The sequence below is a fragment of the Arachis hypogaea genome, chromosome 4, assembly GCF_003086295.3.
Source record: "Arachis hypogaea cultivar Tifrunner chromosome 4, arahy.Tifrunner.gnm2.J5K5, whole genome shotgun sequence".
Lineage (NCBI taxonomy): Eukaryota > Viridiplantae > Streptophyta > Magnoliopsida > Fabales > Fabaceae > Arachis > Arachis hypogaea.
This window is the reverse complement of record NC_092039.1, coordinates 12,131,965-12,155,772: the sequence shown is the minus strand read 5'-3', so window position 1 is coordinate 12,155,772 and position 23,808 is coordinate 12,131,965. Positions and strand designations below refer to the sequence as shown.

The 23,808-nt window shown below is 35.8% G+C and overlaps 1 long non-coding RNA gene across 1 annotated transcript; it reads left to right on the top strand.

Annotated features, from left to right (window-relative positions):
* The first annotated feature begins 1,006 nt into the window (after nucleotides 1-1,006).
* LOC112796300 (uncharacterized) lies at nucleotides 1,007-2,314 on the top strand. The gene is made up of 2 exons (XR_003199084.2): nucleotides 1,007-1,176; nucleotides 1,511-2,314. It is a non-coding gene; the product is annotated as an uncharacterized lncRNA (long non-coding RNA).
* The last annotated feature ends 21,494 nt before the right edge of the window (nucleotides 2,315-23,808 follow it).

Genomic DNA, 23,808 nt, shown 5'->3' with positions numbered 1-23,808 from the left:
ACACTCACATGGCGTACACAAAAGCACAAGGCCCCTTTAGTCCTCCATTTGTACGGACTTGGCCATGACTGCAACACTAAATGTTAAATCTTTTTTTTTTAAATTATCTTTTTCAATTTCTCAATAATAATATGTATTATATTATTACTTTAGTGCTCAATCGCACTGTGCATTATTATCACGTCGTTAAAAACTAACTAAATATGGCGTTGATAAAGATGAAATATACTTTTTATTCTTAATGTTTGTGATTATTTTTTTAAAAATATTTTTAATGTTTGATTGTATTTAATTTTGTCCTTAATATTTTTGGTTTGTATCAAAATTATCGTTAATTCCATTTGAAATATTAGGGACAAAATTAAAAATGTTTAGGAATAATTTTAAAACAAATCGAAAACGTTAATGACAAAATTAGATAAATAAAAAACATTAAAAACAAAATTGAATAAAATTAAACGTTAGCAATATTTAAAAAAAAAATTACAAACTTTAAAAAAAAATATGTACTTTATCCTAAAAAAAATACACATATATATGATCAACAAGATCTTAAGTGATATAATTAAAAAATAAATATAAAATAATTATTAATATTATTTAATATGTAATATTTTAGGTCAAATTAATAAAAAATCGTTATAATTAAAAAGTAATCGGCTTGTACTTATAATTATAAAATTCAAAATATTATTTTCGCTTATAAACTATTTTTTATTTCAAAAATTATTAATTTTAATTATAATTTATTTTTCGATTTTTACCCAAGCATCATTATTTTCGAGAAAAAGACCTTTTCGTACAGTATGTTATTGTAATAATGCATTCATGCACTAACTTTGCTGTTCCCAAACTTTTATACTCCTCCAAAAGTGGGCCATGGTGACGTCATCAGGCCCATCAGTTAGATCTTTCTGGGCCGTGGACCTGTCAGGTCCAATAAGGAAAGCCCACTTTCCACCTTATGCACCTTTTTTATGTCCTTATAAGCCTCTTCATTCCCCTCATTTCCCTATAACCTTACCGTAACCATATTCTCTCTCTCTCTCTCATATTCTCTCTCTCTCTCTCTCTCTCTCTCTCTCTCTAGCTTCTTTTTCTTTCCTCTCTTGACATAGGAGGAGGGAGAACCAAACGGGGTCTCAAAGATGAAACCAAAAGATGAGTTTATTAAAGGTAAATAATGTTAAAGAATTCTATAATAATAACAATATCTTTATTATGGTATATATATATGTTGAACCTTTTTTTAAAATAAATGTGTGTAATTCATCTTAAAAGCTTAAAAGGCGTATCTTTATACTAGCTTTTTTCAGTATGATCATCATTATTACTGTGAACTGATGAAGCTACTATTTACTTTATAGCATAATAGAAGAAGATATATTCTCTTAGCTTGTGATTTTATTTTGCTTTTTATCTAAATCTAAAGCTGGCTAACTTAGCTTCTGTTCCTGCCATTATTCTTCTTCATTCTCTGAACTAAGTGACAATATGATCTATGATGCAGGTCCCTATAAGGGTTTTTTCATGCATGTGAAGGCCTCGATGGTCAACCCCTTGAGAATTGTTGTTGAAAGCTGTGACCAAAAGGATGCCATGAGTAGTGGCTCTGAAATGCTGGCAGCTACGACAGCAGCCGCCGCAGACGCTTCACTCTAATAATCGGGTGCTATCCTACCTGAGCTTTTTAAAAGTATACATTTTTTTTTCTAATGTTCGCCTTTTGTTGTTTAATTTCTACCACCATACCCCTTCCTCTCAGCGTCTTCTTGACCTTGTAAGACCTTTTCTTGACCTTGTAAGACCTCCCCCCTTGTTCGCTATCTTTGTTTCCTCTTCCTGGACGGACACTATATCAAAATCTAGTGATATAGAGTCTAGTCTTGGCCGTTCCTCGTTACCGCCCAACTCATCCTCTCCTTCCTTGTCTATCCCTCCTGAGCTATTCCAATTCTCGCCAAGCGCATGCAACAGCTTTGGTGCTTGAAGTTGAAGGCACAATTAATCGAGTTGAATTGAACGTGGTCCTTATTAACTAAGGGTATAGTAGTAAATAAAGAAATGATGAAAAGTGGAAAGGGCATTATTGTGGCAATGAATTAGGCTTTTGTATGATTGTGGACAGAATATTTATGCTGTGGTTGTTGCAGGGGATCAGTTTCAATTCGTTGTTGTTTTATGTGTTGTTTGGCTGAGAAAGTGTGTGTATGTAAATATTATTATTCTTTTAGATCTAAGCTTAGAGTCTGCCCCTCGTGACTGCTCTCCAATGTACAAATATCCACTGTATTATTGGACTTATCTCTCTGTCTCTCTCTCTCTCTTTTCCAATTTCAGACAATTTTAATTTTCTCTAAATAATAATAATATCCACTGCTCCTATGTATACTCAAATATAAATTAAAGTTAATCTCGAGAATTCCCTACTGATGTTTCCCTATCAAGTTGATTTGTTGTGTTTTCTTCTTTTATACAAGACAAGTAAGATAAATGTGATGAGCAAACTCAATTTGGCACTATACATGTGCCCTAACCTGCATCCCCATTCCCTGCCATCCAATGTTACATTTTCAATTAAATCAAAACCCTAAATTTCATTTCCCTATTCCTCCCTTTCAGCCATTTCCTTTCATGTAGCAGGCCAAGGACACTCAAATTCGGATACAATACAACCTCATCAGCCCATAGGGGAATATTACACCTTCATTCTTTCTATGGGGCAGCGACAGTGACCTATTTCCCCCATTCAAATTCTAATTACACTAATTATAATTCTTTAATTAACAAAAATGTATCACTCATCATGTTATTGAAAACTAATTAGTTGCACTTTATTAATATTAAATACGTAATTAATGGAATTAGAATCATAGATTATTTTAGTACACACACTAAATATGAAAATGAGGAAGTTTACGGCAGCCATTTTTGTGTTTTGTGACTGGCATTTATCATCATAAGAAAAGTGAATGATATTCTATTATTAGATGTAATCTCACACCATTAAAAATATTATTGATGACCAATTAATAATTACAAAACACAAAAATTACTGCCCCTAACACTGTTCATGAAAAATTATATATATTCTCTTTCAATTAATTCAATTATAAATTAGTTATTATGGATGAGATTCTGCTATATTGTAGATTGCGAATTTGTCGGCATCAAAAGTTAAAATAAAATATATTAAAAAATTTGAAAAGCGAATAATAATAATATTAATAATAAGGTGAAAAAAATAAAATAAATTTTACTGTGTTTATAAATAAACCATTATACATGATGTATTTGAGACTGCCTAACAGATTGTTGCTATCAATCATCTATATATGGCAGCCCTACCCTATTAAGATGACAAGTGTAGACAGTGATCTTTCTTTGTATTTATGCTTTACCGCATGATATTCCTAAGTGGGGATGCATATGATGGATTTAGTGTATCAATTCTCATTTTGGTTTCTCATCACGCTCATGAAAACTTTCACCCTTTATTTTTTGTTTTTATTTTTGGAATTGATAATCTAATTCATTGCAATTTAAGTTTGTTTAGTATTTATAATAAACAGGATTTGTAGGGTTTAGACCTTAGAATTAGAAGTAACGTGGATAAATAGTATATGCTAATAATAGAAAAGATTTGACACTATGTGCTTTAATTTGATTTGAAAAATGAATTTGTCTGTTGCTTATAGTAACTCACTAGAGCTCTATATCCCATACATTTTACCACATAATTTTAGGAACAAATTTCTAGTGATGAAACATTTCTATTGTATTCACGGTAAAAAAAAAAAGTAAATTATTGATAGATTTATCGACAGATTTTAATTTTTTATCGACAGATTTTAATTTTTTATCGACAGATTTTTTTTATTATTAACGGATTTATCAATGAATTTTGTTCGTCAGTAAAAATCTCATCGATAATAATTTATTGACGGATTTTGATTTTTGTCGATAATTTATAGACGAATTTTTATTTCTTTAATAATTGCCTTATAGATTTAGCCAAAATCATTAGAATTTTGACAAAATTTCCGTCGCTAATTAACATTGTCATCTCATTTATATAAACATAAACTAGTATAGCAAAAATAGATTGTGTATTGATAAATTATTGTATTTCACTTTGGAGAGGTAAATATAGGGTTCAATAAGGGCTATTTTTAATATATATCATTATCAGAATAATATATAGTATAGGGATAAGATAGAAATTCTCCATGATCCAGCAAATGAAATATGTAATGTGTGGCACATATGAAGTATGAGAGAATAATTGTGAGGCCTGCATGCAGTTATACGGAACTGTCAAAAGGTAAAATAATTATAATAAGATGAAGTTAAAAAAAATGCTACTAAAGGTATAAGCAATACAACTGGTTTACATTTTTTAAGTATCACAAAAGGGGTCAGAGATATGTGACTACTACTTCTTGCACAAAATGATGATGTCTCCGAATGGGACATTCAAAAGTTAAATGCCTTTCTCTTTGTGTATATAATTGCATGTACATCAATTAGTATATGAATTCAGTAAAAAAGAAAGTATATGCATTTTAAAAAATATAATGTATGCTTAATACTTCTAAAATCTAAAGATATGTTTAATTTGTTTTTTTATTTTTATAATTTTGTGAAAAAAATAAAAGATGAAAATAAAAAATAAAATTTTATTGTTTATATTGTCTTTTTTTATGAAATTTAAAAAACAAAAAATACTGAAAATAGAGAAAAAAAATAAAAATACAAACTAAATACACACTAAGAGAATGTTTGATTTGTATTTTTAATAATTTTTTATTTTTAAGATTTTGTAAAGAAAAAATAAAAATACTAAATCATGCTTTTTTATTTTTACCTTTTATTTTTTCCTTTTTTTGGCTAAAATTTAAAAAATACTAAAAAAAATTAAAAAATAGAAACACAAAAACACCCCAATATTTTTAATTAATGGTAGGTTCCATAAATTTAAACCTTTTCTCAACATGATATCTAATAATACTTAAAAGTGGGTTCAAATATCAAGATTGATGTATTTACATATAACCCTAACCCCACATATGAGAAGGGGGGGGGGGGGGGGGAGGTTTCACCTTTTTTCATTTTGTTTTTATTTTTAAAATTTATATATTTAATTAGTAGTTCGTGCATGGTAATATGGGGGTGACAACAAAAAGGGCGAGGCTTGAAATTTAGCTATAGAGTGAGCATATATATACCTCACATATTCCTTTTGAGGTCTTTTTCATTTGGTACTACCAGCATTGGCCCCATCTTGGTCAAACCTTTTTCCACCTTTAGGTTACATAAGAACATGGCTCCTTCATTAGGTTTTACTTTTGTTTATTATCATTCCATTCAATGCCCTTTCAAAAGTAAGGAAATAACCTCTCAATAATTCCCTCATGGGAAGGGGAAATTAATTAATAATGATTTTTCTAAGTAGTAGAATAATTTTAAACATTAAGAATTGACTTGAATCATGAAAGATATGAAGTCTTAAATTTAATTAATTCTATCTAGTACTTACTCATGTTCTAAAAAGTTTAATTAAAAAACAAAAACAAATTTACATTGCCGACATGTATGTTATATAATAGATTATATATAATAAATGACTACTTAATTTATGTTTTAGAATATATTGCCAGAAATATTAGGGAGATAATAAAATAATAATTTAAAATTATTTTATTTAATTTAATATTTATAATTTTATATGTATAATATACACTTATTAGGTTCATAATTAAAAATATAAAATAAGATAAATGATTATAAATAATACAAAATAAAATAATTTTGTGTTATTTAATTTAGGTTGATTTTTTATTATCTTCTAAATATTTGTATAAATTTTTCTACCAATTAATTTAATTAAAATAAAATATAAAAATAACTTTTAGTTAGTTAATATTAGTTAATTTTAGAGTTTAGATTTATAATTTAAAATTTAAAATTAAAGATAAATAAAATAATTTTAAAAAATAACTAAGTTAAACTGGAGAAAAAATTAATTCCCTAACATATTTCTGTTTAAGTAATTACGTTGTGATTGTGTATTGGTTGATTTGACTTTTAATGTTTTTTTCCAAATCTCGATCTTTCTATATCTAATAACTAATATCTTTGTTTTTTGTACTTATATATCTGAGACATTATTAATACAAAGCCTTTGAACCATTAGATATAAACTCTCTTTTTCCTTTTTCCTTCGTCGTTACATACATCATTTTCTCACAAACCCTGACCCTTGGATTTTACTTTCTAGGTATTATCTAAGAATTCAAAAGAATTGCACTATGAAACTTTGCGAAAGTGATGATTCATTCATTTATGGGCTTCATTTTACTTAAATTAATTACTAACAAGCTAAGTGAGAAGCTGAGTGCAACGCCTAAATTATAATAATAATTTCCTTTTTCTCTTTTTTTTTTTTAAATTTTTTTGTTGAAATAATCCATTTTATACTTACCTAAAAATAAGTTATTGCATGATATGAATGAATATAACTCCAAATATATAATGACAACAATATACAGTTACTTATTATTTTTTTTATCTTAATGTATAATGACATTTTCCCATGGGTGGTCCATAACTGAACTAGTATTGAAAATTATTTCTGTCGAATAAAAATTACTCACATGTCAGCAATTAATTAAATAACTTGAGAAGTGAAAAGAGATATATAAATTAAAGAAAATTAATTGAAGGTGTATATTGTGACCAGTTTTGTAACCTTTATTTTTGCATGTCTTTTCTTCTTCGTCCGAGATTGTAGCTGAAGCAAGCTGCCGGCGTTGAAATTTCGTCCCAAAATCTTTATTGTGGATGAATTAATTGGTGGGGAATATTTTTTAAAAAAGCTTTCTTATTTTTTGATTTTTTTTGTTTAAAGATGTGTATTGTGTGTATGAAGAAGAGAAATGATGTTGGTGATATGGTTTAGTGAATGGGCATGGCTGCTATAATCGCGGAGAAGAAAACGATAGATGTTGGTGGACGGTGTTTGTGGACCACTTAACATATTAAAGACCAACATAATAACACTTCAACTACAACCGCTACTTTCCTTCATTTTAAATAGCCACTGTTCAACCAACTTTTTTGAGTAATTACCCAATTGAGTGGATTTTAGAATCGGATATTTTAGTCTCCAAAAAAAATTAATATACAGATTAATCTCTAAGATTTTATTTCGGCAGATAAATTAGTTTTCAGTTTATTTTTTGGCAGTGTAATTACTCAGATCAGTCCCCAAAATTTTAAAAAACGGACATTTTAGTCTCTAAGAAAAACTAATGTATAAATCAATCCCCAACATTTTTCTTTGTTAGACATAATAGTCTCCCGTCCAAAAATAAAATAAAATAATAATTATTATTATTAATTGTACAATAATATTATACTACATTTTTTGTATTTTTTGGACAAAAATAATAATAAATTTATTCATTAAATTCTTATATATATATAGCCACTCAATAATAATAATAATAATAAAATTATTAGAGATTATTTTATAAGAAATTTAAGATTAAAATTATTTGATATTTTTGTATTTAATATAATTAAAAGATGTTCTATGTAAAAAGATATATGTTTGTATTAAAAAATATGTACTAAAAAAATATTTTAATTCAGATTTATATTAAATACATATTTTTTAATATAAACATATTTTTTAAAATAATACATTTTTTGATTATATTAAATACAAAAATATCAAATAATTTTAACTTTGAATTTCTTGTAAAATAATCTCTAATAATTTTATTTATTATTATTATTATATATATATATATATATACAAGAATCTAATAAATAAATTTATCGTTATTTTTATCTAGAAAATACAAAAAATCATGGTATAATATTATTATTATGTAATTAATAATAATAATAAATAAAATTATTAGAGATTATTTTACAAGAAATTCAAGGTTAAAATTATTTGATATTTTTGTATTTAATATAATCAAAAGATGTATTATTTTAAAAAATATGTTTATATTAAAAAATATGTATTTAATATAAATCTGAATTAAAATATTTTCTTTTAGTACATATTTTTTAATACAAACATATATTTTTTTATATAGGACATCTTTTAATTATATTAAATACAAAAATATCAAATAATTTTCTTATAAAATAATCTCTAATAATTTTATTATTTTTATTATTATTATTATTATTATTATTATTATTATTATTATTATTGAGTGACTATATATATATATATATATATATATATATATATATATATATATATATATATATATATATATATATAAATTTAATGAATAAATTTATCATTATTTTTATTCAAAAAATACAAAAAATATAGTACAATATTATTGTATAATTAATAATAATAATTATTTTATTTTATTTTATTTTTGGATTGGGGACTATTATGTTTAATAGAGAGAAACGTTGGGATTGATTTGTACATTAGTTTTTCTTGGGGACTAAAATGTCCGTTTTTAAAATTTTTAGGGATTGATCTGGGTAATTACACTGCCGGAAAATGAACTGGAGACTGATTTGTCTGCCGGAGTAAAACCTTGGGGATTAATCTGTATATTAATTTTCCTTGGGGACTAAAATGTCCGATTCTAAAATCTTTAGGGACTGATTTAGGTAATTACTCAACTTTGGTAATTACTCAACTTTTTTTTTACCAAGAATAGAGAGACTCGAACTCACAACCTCTTAGTTGAATATAGAAAAATTATGCCATTTGAATTATAACCCATTGGCCACTATTAAACCAACTTGATTTTTTAGAATAGTTAACTCACTCGTTAGTTTAAATAATGGTCAGAAATAGCCTTTAAATGAAATTCACGGGAGCCATTGGTTTTTGGATTGGAAATTAAAATACCATAAACAAAAGCAACTACTTAAATGAAAATGATAAAAATATCTTTTTATAAAGATGTTTTGTTTAAAAATATGATTTATTTATTTAATTATACTTTAAATAAAGACAAAATTTTTATAACATATTAAAATCTAATTATACAATCTATTATTCAAAGGTAAAAAAAAAATATTTTCACAGAAAGACAATGATAAAATTTTCATTGTAGTAACTACAAAAAAAATTGTCCACTATTCTTATTTAAAAGTGTCTAATTTGTTTTTTATTTTAATGTTTTAGTTTTTTAAATTTTATAAAAAATAGAAAATAAAATTAAAATTACAAACCAAACCAGTTCATTATTATTATTATTATTATTATTATTATTATTATTATTATTATTATTATTATTATTAAATAGTGTGTATGTATATTGAATAAAAAATTAATGAAAATTGGTGGTAGGAATTTTTTTTTATCTTTTGGGTCTTGAATGATATATGTAGGACACTAGGACTGTGGGATTGATGTATTTCTATATTTTCAAATTTTTTTCTTTTTGGTAAGGAATGAATATGGATCTTTTTTTTTTTGGTCAAAATGAATATGGATCTTGAATTCGTGGTTATGTCAAGTGACCTATGGGCTATGGTCATCCGTTTACTTTGTTGCCGAAAGGAAGCTAAGGATAAAAATGGGCCTCTGAGAGAAAAGTTACTAATGGGCCCCTTTAGTTATGGGCCTGAATCAACGAAATCTCTAATCTCAAATGGGGTTGTGCAGTTATGTATTGGCCTTTACCCCAACACTCTGCAAATTACAATTTGCCACTTGTGGTGGATGCATAACATTATTTGTACAACAAATAAATAAATAAATAAACAGAGTAGCCGACTGATATCTAGATGCATGTAATTAATCTAGTCAAAGATAATAATTTAGATTTTGTCACACAACACAATGCACGCTACACACTACCCAATAATAAAATCATAACATTTTGATTTTCACATTGGAAAAATTACAGGTAGGTAACATTGGTTAATTTTATCGATTTGGTTTATAATTTAAAATTTAAAGTTAAAAATTTATGATTTTAAGTTTATATTTTAAGATAAATAATTAAAGTTTTTTTTTATCTATTTACCACTTGTTACGGTGGGTAACCGGAGATTAGCAGGATAGATGACGTTTGTTGGCCCAGTCACCTGCGGTTGGTAGTCTCCGAGCTGGATCGCACACTGGAGCCTCCTTCCGACTTGTGTGAGTGAATGAATGGGGGGTGGTACCTGCAAAGACACTCTGATGCCTAAGTTAGCAAGAGTGTGAGCAGGTCTAGAGAGTATTGGGCTTAGAGATACCTGAGGGGTGTCAGTGTATTTATAGTGGTGAGCCAATAACCACCGTTGGAGTAGTGCCGTATCTTTAGGGTGTTAACCGTCCCATTATCTTAGGGAGGTTAAGATATGGCTTTATGAAGCGGTTAGAGAGATTTTAGGGGCAGTTACTCATTTGAATTGAGTGTTTATCTGCCAGCTAATCTCATGTCCGACTTCTTTAGAGCAAGTCGTGGTTGATACCGACTTCTTACGTGAAAGTCGGTACTTAGCTAGGCTTAATCCTACAGATTAGGCCTTTTATTTGGACCTGGGCCTTTGACATTGGGCCAGGGTATGAACAGTGCCCCTACTTGAGCCCAAAGTCTCTTAGAGCTTGGGTTCAAGTATTTAACTCGGGTTCGTAGTCGACTTATTTGGAGGAAACATGGGTCTTATAAATCGACGTGATTTTCGCGACCTTTTGTTTCTGACAGTTACGTCAATTCAAGCGTCGTGTCCGTTGGGGAAGTATTCAGGGATTTGAGGGCTTTGGTAACGGTGCAACCTCATTAATGACTGCTCCGCTTTTACCATTATGCCCCTTAGCATGTTTATAAATACTTTCCCTCTCTTTCATTTTTCCGTTTCTGCAATCTTTCAAACTTCTTCTTTCCTTGCTCGTGCTGCATTTTGGTGCTCGAAGATTTCTGATTTTTCCAACCTTCACTTTTCGGACGAAGGTTAGTTTTACTTCTTTCACGTCATGCCTTATGTTTGCATGCTTTTGTTTTGTGGGTGGATAGGTTGGTCTGTAGATTTCGGCTTCGCATCCCCTCTCTTTAGGGACCGTGTTTTTTGATTTTCTTTTTCTTTTTTCTTTTTGTAGGTTTCTGTTACCTTTTATATAAAGAAAAAATGGCTTCTGTAGATGTTCTTTCTCAATGGGTTGATGTCACGGTCCTTGGGGAGGAACCCTTGGTCGACGCTGAGTTTATCACTCATCTTCGTACTCATCACAGGCTTTGTACTTCGGAGGAAGACGAGCCAAAATATGAGTTGATAACCCCGGGTCCGGAAGACCGGGTTTGTTTTGGGAGAGTTAATGAGGCGGCCCCTCATTTTTTCTTTATGTATGAATGTATGATCACCCGCTTGGGTGTTTTCCTTCCTTTCTCGGATTTTGAAGTATCTGTTTTGCACCACTGTTGAGTTGCCCCTACTCAACTTCACCCCAATTCTTGGGGTTTTCTGAAGATTTATCAGTTTGTTAGTCACGCTTTGGACTTTCCGACTTCTTTGAGGATTTTCTTCTTTCTTTTCCATATGACTAAGCCCTTTAGTGGGCTAAACAACAAACAACAATGGGTATCCTTCCGAGCCATACAAGGTCGGAGGATTTTCACTCTTTTTGATGAATCCTTCCATGACTTCAAAAATTATTTTTTCAAAGTGCAAGCTGTAGAGGGTCACCACCCCTTTTTCCTAGATGAGCATTCTTCCCCTCGCTTTCCCCTTTATTGGCTGGAGGCCTCCCCTTGTGAAAAGTATGGTCTAGATGACCTGGACGAGGTGGAGGCGGCCATTGTGGAGTTTTTCCGAGAAGCGTGGGGGAGGGCCCCATACTTGGATACTAGGAAATTCCTTCAGGGGACGCCGACCTTTGTTCGGTCGCAACTAGGTAGTAAATGCATTTCCTATTTCCGACTTGTTTCTTTGTGTTTTTGCCGACTTGTAAATTTTGCTAATTTATTTCTTTTTGTAGATATGGCAAGGAAGAATGCTCAGGAATCTTACCAGAGGGTTCAGGAGGCTAAGGCAAAATCTCGGGCCAGGGCCGGTGGTGCCAGGGCAATCGTCTCCCCTCCTCCTCCTCCTCCTCCTCCTCAAAACGTGGGGACTCCCTCTCAGCCCATTGTGATTTCTTCTTCCAGCTTGTCCCGACCACTTCCTTCTGCCCGACTTCTTTCTGAGCCAGAGAAGAAGAAGCGTAAGACTTTAGAGTCTGGCTCTTCTTTTGATGGTGGGGTTAAGGCGGATGCTCTTGCATTCGTCCGAAAGAACATCTATCCTCATATAAGCATAGATGATGTTTCTATTCGAAACCACCTCACCATTCTGGCTGAGGAGAGTTTTCGGGCGGCGGGTGTTTGTGGCAAGCTTTTGGATATCTTTGAGAAGACTCCCCTCAGCTCTTTGGGGGTAACCTCGAAGGTTGAGGAGTTGGAGGGGAGGCTTCTTGCTTACCAGGGTCATGAGAGGGAGTTGAAGGAGGAGGTAGCTAAATTGAGAGAGGAGAGAGATAGCCTCCGGGAGAAGGAGAGCAAGCTGCGGGCCCAATGTACTATGGAGGCGAACTTGAGGAAGACAGCACAAGATAGTTACCAGAGTTTATTTCAGGATCTTGTGTCTGTGAGGAAGGATTTGCTGAATTCCCGGAATGCGTACGCCGAGTTGGAGGACTCTATTGCTGATGGTGCCGAGGAGTCTTGGAGAATTTTCCTGGAGCAAGTCAGAGTTATCGCTCCCGACTTGGATCTTTCTCCTTTACATCCTGATAAAGTCGTTATTGATGGTGCTATCGTGGATCCTCCTGTCCCCGTGGTTGTTTCCGAGTCAGAACTGAAGACTCGGGGGCAGAGGATTATTGAGGCCCCTCCTCGTCCTGAAGACGCTCCGAGCTCTTCAGTTGTTCCTCCGACCTCCTCTTCAGCCTCTCTTCCTGGTCCCGGTGGCGCTCCTCCTGAGTCTGGTGGTGGTGATTGACGATCGGATTTTTGACGGTTTAGAATTTCTCAAATAAAATCTCGTCGAAGTATAGTTTCTAAACCAAGCAATAATCCTTTCATACAAAAAGTTGTTTGTCACTAAAACAAACCCCTAAATTTATAAACCGAAGTATTCAAACCTCGGGTCGTTCTCCCTAGGAATTGTAATGAAGTGTCTTGTTATTGGTTGTGAATTATAATTGGGGTTTTTAAGCTTTTGGACAAGAAGTATAAATGGCAAAGAAAATAAACTAACAACTAACAAAACTCTTGGCAAGATATGAGAACTAGAAGTCCTATCCTAGTTATCCTCCTCAATTGTGATGACAAATTGTCCATTGCTCCCACTTAGTTAACCTCTAACCATGGAGGAAAGTCAAGTGGATGAATCAATTTGACTCCTCAAATCCTAATCAACTCCTAAAGGAAAGACTAGCTTTAGAGGCATTCAAATCAATTACCAATCTCTCCAATTATCAATCAACAAAGGAATTAGATAACTCAAGAGTTACTAATTACTCTACCTAGGCCAAGACGAACAAAATCTACACTAAAACTAAAAGAGACATTTCAACAAACACATAGAGTGCAATAGAAGTAAACATTATTAAATGCAAGAATTAAAGGAATCTATAACTACAAAAACAAGAGATCAACAATGGAAGAGCAAAGAAGACACATTTATTATGAATTACCTCTTATTGAATTGGAAGAATGTAGAAAGAACAATACTAGATCTACAACAAAACGTAAGAACAACATAAAGGAAATTACAACAAAAGAATAGAAGAAGATGAATGTAGCAACAAAGAATTGAAAGGTAGAAGTAGAAGAAAGCAAAGATTAAAACCTAGATCTAAGAACTAATCCTAATCCTAATCCTAATTCTAGAGAGAAGTGAGAGCTTCTCTCTCTAGAAACTACTTCTAAAACTAAACTAAACTAATGCTAACTAAAATGTGTTTCCCTCTTCACTCCTTGGGTTAAATAGCATCAGAAATGAGTTGGATTGGGCCCACAAGGCTTCTAAAATCGCTGGCCACGTTTTGCTTCAAGTGGACTAGGTGGCAGCAACGGCGCGTGCGCGTACTATGCGTGTGCGCGCCACCATACTTGTAGCAACTATGGCAAATCTTATATCGTTTCGAAGCCCCGGATGTTAGCTTTCTAACCCAACTAGAACCGCATCATTTGGACCTCTGTAGCTCAAGTTATGGTCGTTTAAGTGTGAAGAGGTCGGCTTGACAGCTTTCCGGTTCTTTCATTTCTTCATGAGTTCTCCAACTTTTCATGCTTCTTTCTTCATTCCCTTGATCCAATCTTTGCCTCCTAAACCTTAAATCACTTAACAAACATATCAAGGCATCTAATGGAATCAAGGAGAATTAGATTTATCTATTTTGAGTCCTAAAAAGCATGTTTTCACTCTTAAGCACAATTAAAGGAGAATATACAAAACCATGCTATTTTATTGAATAAATGTGGGTGAAAGGTGACAAAATCCCCTAAAATCAATACAAGATAAACCGTCAAATTGGGGTTTGTTAGTGATCCTTCTACTCTTCTGAAAAAATGAGTTTTTTTATGGCTATATGGGGGCTCGGCCTGTGAGTCCCCCCTTTTTTAAACTCATTTATTTGGTGACGCTTGAACAATTTCCTTTGGCCTTTTAAGGCCGTAAACAAAATATTCCAGCAAGTGCCCTTTTTGAATAAGGGTTTAGGTTAACAAAATAAATGCCCTTTTTTGGATAAGGGTTTAAGTTACCTCATGCATGTATGCTTTTCTAATTTCGATATTTCGAAAACCCTCTTGATCTTTTTCTGAAAACCTTTTCTATTGGCTTGTCTTGTTTTTCGAGCCTTTTCGTTCAAGGGCTTTTATGCAGCCTTTAAACTTTTCTTAGGTTTTCCAATCTCTTTTTGTTATCCTTTATACTCAACTTTGCTTTAGTGAGTTTTTATGACTTAGGTTATTTTTGTGATGCGTTTTTTATCTACTCGGAGTATTTCCGAGTTCGATTTACTCGGGTCTCATCTCGACTTAGGAGTCGGATTGTTCCCGAGTTTTTACGATCAACTCATACAACCTCTTTACGCCGACTTGTACCTCGTCGTTTTATCCTGACGACCATCTGGGTCGGTTCATGGGATTTTCACGTTTTGTCGATCTTAAGTCGGCGCGTTTCGTAGAAAGACTTAGAAAAAATAAAGAAGGATGTTATAAGAGATATTGTAGATGAAAAGATCTTTATTAATTGAGGAGGTACCTTCTTGCTACTAAGGGTGTAAATAGCCTATTTTCCCTTAGCCTCTACTATGATGCCTCGTTAAAAACCCTTCTCCAGAAAAAACCCTTTTGGGAAAAAATCATGAAGTTGGGAAAAGAGTACATCAGGGAGTAGAGTTCGCTTTAACTGTAGTACCTTTTCATATTACAAGCATGCCACGATCTTGGTAACTCAATGCTGTTCAGGTCGGTTATTTTATAATAACCTTTCCCTAACACTTCCTTGATTTTGTATGGTCCCTTCCAATTTGCGGCGAGCTTTCCTTCTCCTGATTTGTTGACTCCAATGTCGTTTCTGATTAGGACCAAGTCATCCGGGGCAAATGTTCTTCGAATGACTTTCTTGTTGTACCTGGTAGTCATCCTTTGTTTCAATGCCGCTTCTCTTATCTGGGCATCTTCTCGGACTTCGGGGAGCAAGTCGAGCTCCTCTTTGTGTCCCCGTACATTTCCGACCTCGTCATGGAGAATTACCCTTGGGCTTTGCTCATTGATTTCTATTGGAATCATGGCTTCTACACCATAGACTAGTCGGAAAGGTGTTTCTCCTGTGGCGGATTGGGGGGTTGTCCTATAGGCCCATAACACCTGAGGGAGCTCTTCAGCCCAAGCTCCCTTTGCTTCCTGTAGTCTCTTCTTTAGTCCTGCCAGTATGATTTTGTTGGCTGCCTCGGCTTGCCCATTGGCCTGTGGGTGTTCCACCGAGGTGAACTGATGTTTGATTTTCATACTGGCCACTAAGCTCCTGAAGGTAGCGTCGGTGAATTGGGTTCCATTATCCGTAGTAATGGAATGAGGTATCCCATACCTTGTGATGATATTTTTGTAGAGGAACCTACGACTTCTTTGAGCGGTGATAGTGGCTAGTGGTTATGCTTCTATCCATTTTGTGAAGTAATCTATTCCCACGATCAAGTATTTGACTTGTCCTGGCGCTTGGGGAAAAGGACCTAACAAATCCATTCCCCATTTTGCAAAAGGCCATGGAGAAGTGATACTAATGAGCTCTTTTGGGGGAGCCACGTGGAAATTTGCATGCATCTGACACGGTTGACACTTTTTCACAAATTCTGTGGTATCTTTTTGCAAGGTCGGCCAGTAGAATCCAGCTCGGATTACTTTTCTGGCTAGTGATCTTGCTCCGAGATGATTTCCGCAGATCCCGCTATGTACTTCCTCTAATACCTCGGTGGTTCTTGAGGTCGGTACGCATTTTAACAATGGTGTTGATATCCCTCTTCTGTAGAGGATATTTCTCACCAAGGTGTAATGCTGTGCTTCCCTTCGGATCTTTTTAGCTTCTTTCTCCTCCTTAGGGAGGATGTCGAATTTCAAGTATTCGACTAAGGGATTCATCCATCCGAGGTTTAAACCGACTACCTCAAGTACTTCTTGCTTATCTTCTGTTTTTGCTACCGAGGGCTCTTGGAGGGTTTCTTGAATCAGGCTTCTGTTGTTTCCTCCTGGTTTGGTACTTGCTAACTTGGATAGGGCATCCGCTCTGCTGTTTAGATCCCGAGTTATGTGTTTGACCTCGGTTTCTGCAAAGCGCCCAAGGTGTTCCAAAGTTTTTTCCAAATACCTCTTCATATTAGGGTCCTTTGCCTGATATTCTCCACTTATTTGGGAGGTCACCACCTGTGAGTCGCTGTATATCATTACTTTTGTAGCACCGACTTCTTCTGCCAATTTTAGTCCGGCTATCAAGGCTTCATATTCTGCCTGATTATTTGAAGCCGGAAATTCAAATTTTAAGAAAACCTCTATTTGGGTTCCTCTTTCATCTACTAATATTATGCCTGCGCCGCTTCCCGTTTTGTTGGAGGATCCGTCTACATAGAGTTCCCATGTAGTCGGTTTTTCCTCTTGGTCCCCTGCGTATTCTGCCACGAAGTCGGCAAGGCATTGGGCTTTAATTGCTGTCCGAGTTTCATATCTCAGATCGAACTCGGAGAGCTCTATTGCCCATTGAACCATTCTCCCTGCAACATCCGTCTTTTGAAGGATTTGCTTCATGGGTTGGTTTGTACGGACTCTTATTGTGTGAGCTTGAAAATAAGGTCGTAGCCTTCGTGAGGCTATTACTAAGGAGTAGGCAAACTTTTCTAGTTTGTGGTACCTTAGTTCAGGGCCTTGTAGGACCTTACTGATGAAGTAGACTGGGTGTTGTCCGACCTCGTCTTCTTTTATCAGGGCCGACGAGACAGCCCTGTTTGCTACAGATAAGTACAGAACGAGGTCTTTTCCTGGTACTGGTCGGGTTAGGATAGGAGGTTGGCTTAAAAACCTTTTGAACTCTTGGAACGCCTTCTCGCATTCCGGAGTCCATTCGAATGGGCATCCCTTTCTTAATAAGGAAAATAGTGGAAGGGATTTTAGTGCCGAACCTGCCAAAAACCTGGAGAGGGCTGCAAGTCGGCCATTGAGCTGCTGGACCTCTCTCAAACAAGTCGGACTTTTCATTTCTAGGACGGCTCTACATTTATCGGGATTGGCCTCAATCCCTCTTTGTGTTAGCATAAATCCTAGAAATTTTCCTGCTTCCACCGCGAAGGCGCATTTTGCAGGATTTAGTCTCATCCCATGCAACCTTATGGTGTCAAAGACTTGTGAGAGGTCGGATAAGAGGTCGACTTCTTCCTTGGTTTTTACTAGCATGTCGTCGACGTATACTTCCATTAGGCTCCCCAGGTGGGGAGAAAACATTTTTTTTATCAACCTTTGATATGTGGCTCCTGCATTCTTTAATCCGAATGGCATGACCACGTAGCAATAGTTGGCTTTGGGTGTGATGAATGATGTTTTCTCCTGGTCTGGCTCATACATCGGGATTTGATTATATCCCGAGTAGGCGTCCATGAACGACAAGTATTGGTACCCCGAGCTGGAGTCCACTAGGATATCAATACTTGGTAGGGGATAAGGGTCCTTAGGACATGCCTTATTTAGGTCGGTATAGTCGACGCACATTCTCCATTTACCATTCTGTTTTTTGACTAGCACTATATTGGCCAGCCATGTTGGGTACTTGACCTCTCTAATGAAACTGGCCTCCCGGAGCGCCTGTACTTGCTCTTCTACTATTAGGGCTCGTTCTGTGCCGAGCTTGCGTCTTCTTTGTTGCACAGGTCGGGACCCTGGGTAAACCGAGAGTTTGTGGGACATGAGCTTGGGATCAATCCCGGGCATGTCGGAAGCCTTCCAAGCGAAGAGGTCGGAATTAGCTCTTAGGAGTTCAGCCAACCCTTGTTTTAGGGTTTCCCCTAGGTTGGCTCCTATGTAAGTGTTTTTTCCTTCCTCCCCACCGACTTGTATCTCCTCGGTTTTTCCTCCCGGTTGAGGTCGCAGCTCTTCTCTGGCCCTTGCGCCACCGAGCTCTATAGTGTGGACTTCTTTGCCTTTTCTTCTCAGATTTAGGCTTTCATTGTAGCATTTCCTCACCAATTTTTAATCTCCTCTTACCGTTGCTATTCCCGCTGAGGTCGGGAATTTCATGCAGAGGTGGGGAGTGGATACCACTGCTCCGAGCCGATTAAGGGTAGTCCTGCCAATTAAGGCATTATAGGCTGACCCTTCATCAATGACTATGAAGTCTACACTCAGAGTCCTTGATCTTTCCCCTTTTCCAAAAGTGGTGTGAAGGGGCAAAAATCCTAGTGGTTTTATTGGCGTGTCCCCTAATCCATATAGGGTATCGGGATAGGCTCTCAACTCTTTCTCATCTAACCCTAACTTATCGAAAGCTGGCTTGAATAGAATGTCCGCCGAGCTTCCTTGGTCTACTAGGGTTCTGTGGAGATGGGCATTTGCTAGGATCATAGTTATTACCACTGGATCATCGTGTCCAGGGATTATCCCTTGCCCATCTTCTTTTGTGAACGAAATAGTAGGGAGGTCGGGTGACTCTTCCCCGACTTGGTAGACTCTTTTAAGATGTCTTTTGCGAGAGGATTTAGTAAGCCCCCCTCCCGCAAACCCTCCTGAGATCATATGAATATGCCTCTCTGGAGTTTGCGGCGGTGGGTCTCTTCTATCCACATCCTCTCGCTTTCTCTTTCCATGGCTGTCCGACCTCTCTATGAGATATCTATCAAGCCGACCTTCTCTAACCAGCTTTTCTATCACATTCTTGAGGTCGTAGCAGTCGTTTGTGGAGTGACCATATATTTTATGGTACTCGCAGTAATTGCTGCGGCTCCCCCCTTTTTTATTTTTAATGGGTCTGGGGGGTGGCAGTCTTTCAGTGTTGCAAATCTCTCTGTATACATCCACTATAGAAACTTTCAGGGGAGTATAAGAGTGATATTTTCTCGGCCTCTCGAGACCGAGTTCTTCCTTTTTCCTGGCTTCCCTTTCCTTCTCTTTAGTTGAGGGAGGGGGTCCAGGTCGCCAACTCAGGTCCCTTAATTTGGCATTCTCCTCCATATTGATGTACTTTTCAGCTCTTTCTTGTACATCACTTAGAGAAACGGGGTGTCTTTTAGATATGAACTGTGAGAAGGGACCTTCTCTGAGCCCATTGACCAGCCCCATTATGACTGCCTCTGTGGGCAGGTCTTGGATCTCCAAACATGCTTTGTTGAACCTTTCCATATAGGCTCGTAAAGATTCTCCGACCTCCTGTTTTATTCCCAAGAGGCTCGGTGCATGTTTTACCTTGTCTTTCTGAATTGAGAACCTCATCAAAAACTTCCTTGAGAGGTCTTCAAAGCTGGTGATTGATCTCGGGGGAAGGCTATCGAACCACTTCATCGCTGCTTTCGACAAAGTGGTCGGGAAGGCCTTGCATCGCGTAGCGTCGGAAGCATCAGCCAGATACATCCGACTTTTGAAATTGCTCAGATGATGCTTTGGATCCGTAGTTCCATCATAGAGGTCCATATCAGGGCTTTTGAAGTTCCTCAGAACTTTAGCCCTCATTATGTCCTCGCTAAAGGGATCCTCTCCCCCTAATTGTGGCTCTTCCTGTTCGTCACGGGAGTTGCGATTTTTGAGGGAAGATTCCAGCTTTAAGAGTTTTCTTTCTAACTCTTTTCGCCGTTCCATCTCCTCTTTTAGATACTTCTCCGTTTCCTTTTGTCGCTCCCGCTCTTGTTCTAACTGTTCCAGGCGGCTGTGGACGAACCCCATTAGTTCAGTTACGTGGGATGGTCCGCCTTTTTCTGATTCGTGCTCGTCTGAGGAGTTTGCCTTCGGGTTTTTTACCCCGGAGGTGCCCTCTCTCTACTGATTGTTAACCTCCTGGTGGAGGGCTAAGTCCACATTGTTATTACCTGTGTCCAGATTCTCTTGTTCGGAATCTGTTTCCACATGGCCTTCTTCATGGGATCTGTCCGCCATCAAGGGATGATCTCTCGGGTCCCCGGCAACGGCGCCAATGTTATGGTGGGTAACCGGAGATTAGCAAGATAGATGACGTTTGTTGGCCCAGTCACCTGCGGTTGGTAGTCTCCGAGCTGGATCGCACACTGGAGCCTCCTTCCGACTTGTGTGAGTGAATGAATGGGGGGTGGTACCTGCAAAGACACTCCGATGCCTAAGTTAGCAAGAGTGTGAGCAGGTCTAGAGAGTATTGGGCTTAGAGATACCTGAGGGGTGTCAGTGTATTTATAGTGGTGAGCCAATAACCACCGTTGGAGTAGTGCCGTATCTTTAGGGTGTTAACCGTCCCATTATCTTAGGGAGGTTAAGATATGGCTTTATGAAGCGGTTAGAGAGATTTTAGGGGCAGTTACTCATTTGAATTGAGTGTTTATCTGCCAGCTAATCTCATGTCTGACTTCTTTAGAGCAAGTCGTGGTTGATACCGACTTCTTACGTGAAAGTCGGTACTTAGCTAGGCTTAATCCTACAGATTAGGCCTTTTATTTGGACCTGGGCCTTTGACATTGGGCCAGGGTATGAACACCACTGTTTTTAGAACTAATCACCAAAATCCTACTATTTTAAACAATTAAATAATTTTGTACAGTTGAAGAAATAATTAATTTAAAAAAGAATAAATATAAAAATAATATTTAATTAAATATTTTAGATTATATATATTAATTGAGAATTATAATATATGATTATGTAATTAAAAAAGTGTAATATATAATAAGAAGTAACTTGGTCTAGTGATAAGGGGGAGAATGTGGGTGAAGGTGTATCTGTCAAGGAAGATTCCTTACGAGAAGATTTTTTAAAGTCTACAAATGTCTCTTTTAAAAATAAAGTCATTGGTCCACATAAATCGAAGGTCTTTGTACTTGCAGGATCTTTATCTAGTGATAGTATAGCGACGGTGGTGGGCAAGTAGGGCGATCTCCCACCTCTGTGTGTAAACTTCACTGAAGAAGTGAAGTTTTGTTTGGCAGAACCTTATCAAGAAGTTTTGGTGATCAAGGTCCATGATAAAAATGATAGTTACACAACTCTTTCACACAAGTTTTGGATGGTCTGACGCATCAAAGGTGGCTTTGATCTACTTGATGTGGGGTTTGGATACTTCATGGTAAAATTCGATGTAGATGAAGATCGTGAGAAGGTCATGCTTAGTGGCTCGTGGTTGATTGAAGAGCACTATGTTGCTGTAAAATCGTGGGATGTAGATTTTTTGCCATGTTGTATGGTATCGGGTTTCGAGGATCCCAATCTGGTGCTATAAGGAACAGGCCATGATGTGTATTGTTTCTGTAATAAAAATTCCCATTAAAGTGGACCTAGCCACTAAGTTGGCTGAGAGAGGATGATATGCTTGAGTATGTGATAAACCACTATTTTATGGTTTATCTTGTGCTAAATAGAGTGGATTTTATCAATTTTTATGCACTTATTCATATGAAATGCATGGTTTTACATTTTCCTTCCCAAATTGATGCTATGATTGAAAACATGCTTATTTGGCCTTAAATTCATTATTTTTAATCCTCTCTTATTCCCATTCGATGTTGTGATATGTGCGTTAAGTGTTGTCAGGGATTACAGGGCAGGAATGGTTTAGAGGATGGAAAAGAAGCATGCAAAAGAGAAACGAACACAATGAATTAAAGATTTCATGGGCGAGCAGCGACGCGCACGCTAAAGCGACGCGTACGCGTGGTCAGGAGAAAATGCAGTGACGTGAACGCATGTAGCACGCGCACGCGTGACTAGAAGAATGCGCATAGACGCGTACGCGTGACAGGTCATCACGTGCTGCATATCAGAATTCGACGGGGGCGATTTCGAAGCCTTTTTTTACCCAGATTCGGGCCGGAAAGTCCAGATTAGAGGCAGGGGTGTAGCTGAAACTTGGACACTTTTCATTCTCACTTAGTTTTAGTTTTAGTTTTGAGTTTTGAATTCTAGAGAAACACTAGCTCTCATAGGGTTCTTAGCTTTTTCTTAGTTTTGCTTGGATTGGATATTCAGAGAGTTGCTACCACCTTCGGTTGAAGCCTCCATCATTATAGTTTGCTTTTCTGTTACTCTACTCCTTTATTTTTCCATTTAGTTACTTGAATTCATGTTTAGATTTTCTTAATTTTAAATTCATCGATATAATGAACCATTTCTATGTTTAATTCCGTTGCCTGTTCGATTTCGTTTAATCAATTATCAGTTCCAATTTTGTTTTTATTAATTCAATTTTAATTATTATGTCTCTCCTCTACTCCCTTTTCATGTTTGTGAAAATGGCATCCATGTTAATGGAGTAGAGCTCTCAACTTGGGTTTGGAGTTGATTAATTGGAATCCCTTGAGTTGGAGAACTCAAGTGTTAATTTGAACTTTGAAATTATTGCCTAACTCTATTTTCACTAACTCTAGTCCTTCCCTGGGAAGGGGCTAGGACTTGTGAGCCAGAGTTAGTGTACCCAATTGACATTCTTTTACAACTGCAAGAGGATAACTAATTGAAACAATAACTTTTACTATTACACTTGAGAGATTCAACAAGGATAGACACTCCAATCAATCTTCTCCTAGCCAAGGCTTTTTAAATACAAAACATCTCTTGTTATCATTCACTGCTTTAATTTTTAGTTATTTAATTTTTCGTTTTCAAACCTCATAAATCTCTCAGAAAACTCCTGATCAATAATTTACACTGTTGTGTCAACTCTTTGGGAAACGACTTGAGAATTCTACTCCTAGTTATTTATTCCTTAATTGTGACATCTTTTAAATTGACAGTGGAAATTTTATCGATTAAGACTGTACTCACAATGCAGTTTCTATTAATATTTCTTAACTGGCATTTTTTCGCCCGTCAGTATGTGTTCAAATAAATTTAGGACTGCCAGTGATCAAGGATATCATTGTGGAAGGTGTAACTCACGCAGTGGCGTATGAAAGTTTAAATTTAATTAGTAATTCTTGTGCACGTTATGGTCACGATATGGCACAGTACTTGGGTAGAGACTCTAGGGAAAGAAAGAGTGCTGATTCCGATGCCACTAAGTCCTGGGATGGTACAAGGGCGGTGCTAAATTCTGAGCCCAAAATTCAAAATTCAAATGAAGTAGAACCTAATGTGGTAGGCGGCTAATAATTTGCATGGAAATAACGTTGAGGAGGCTTACATGCATGAT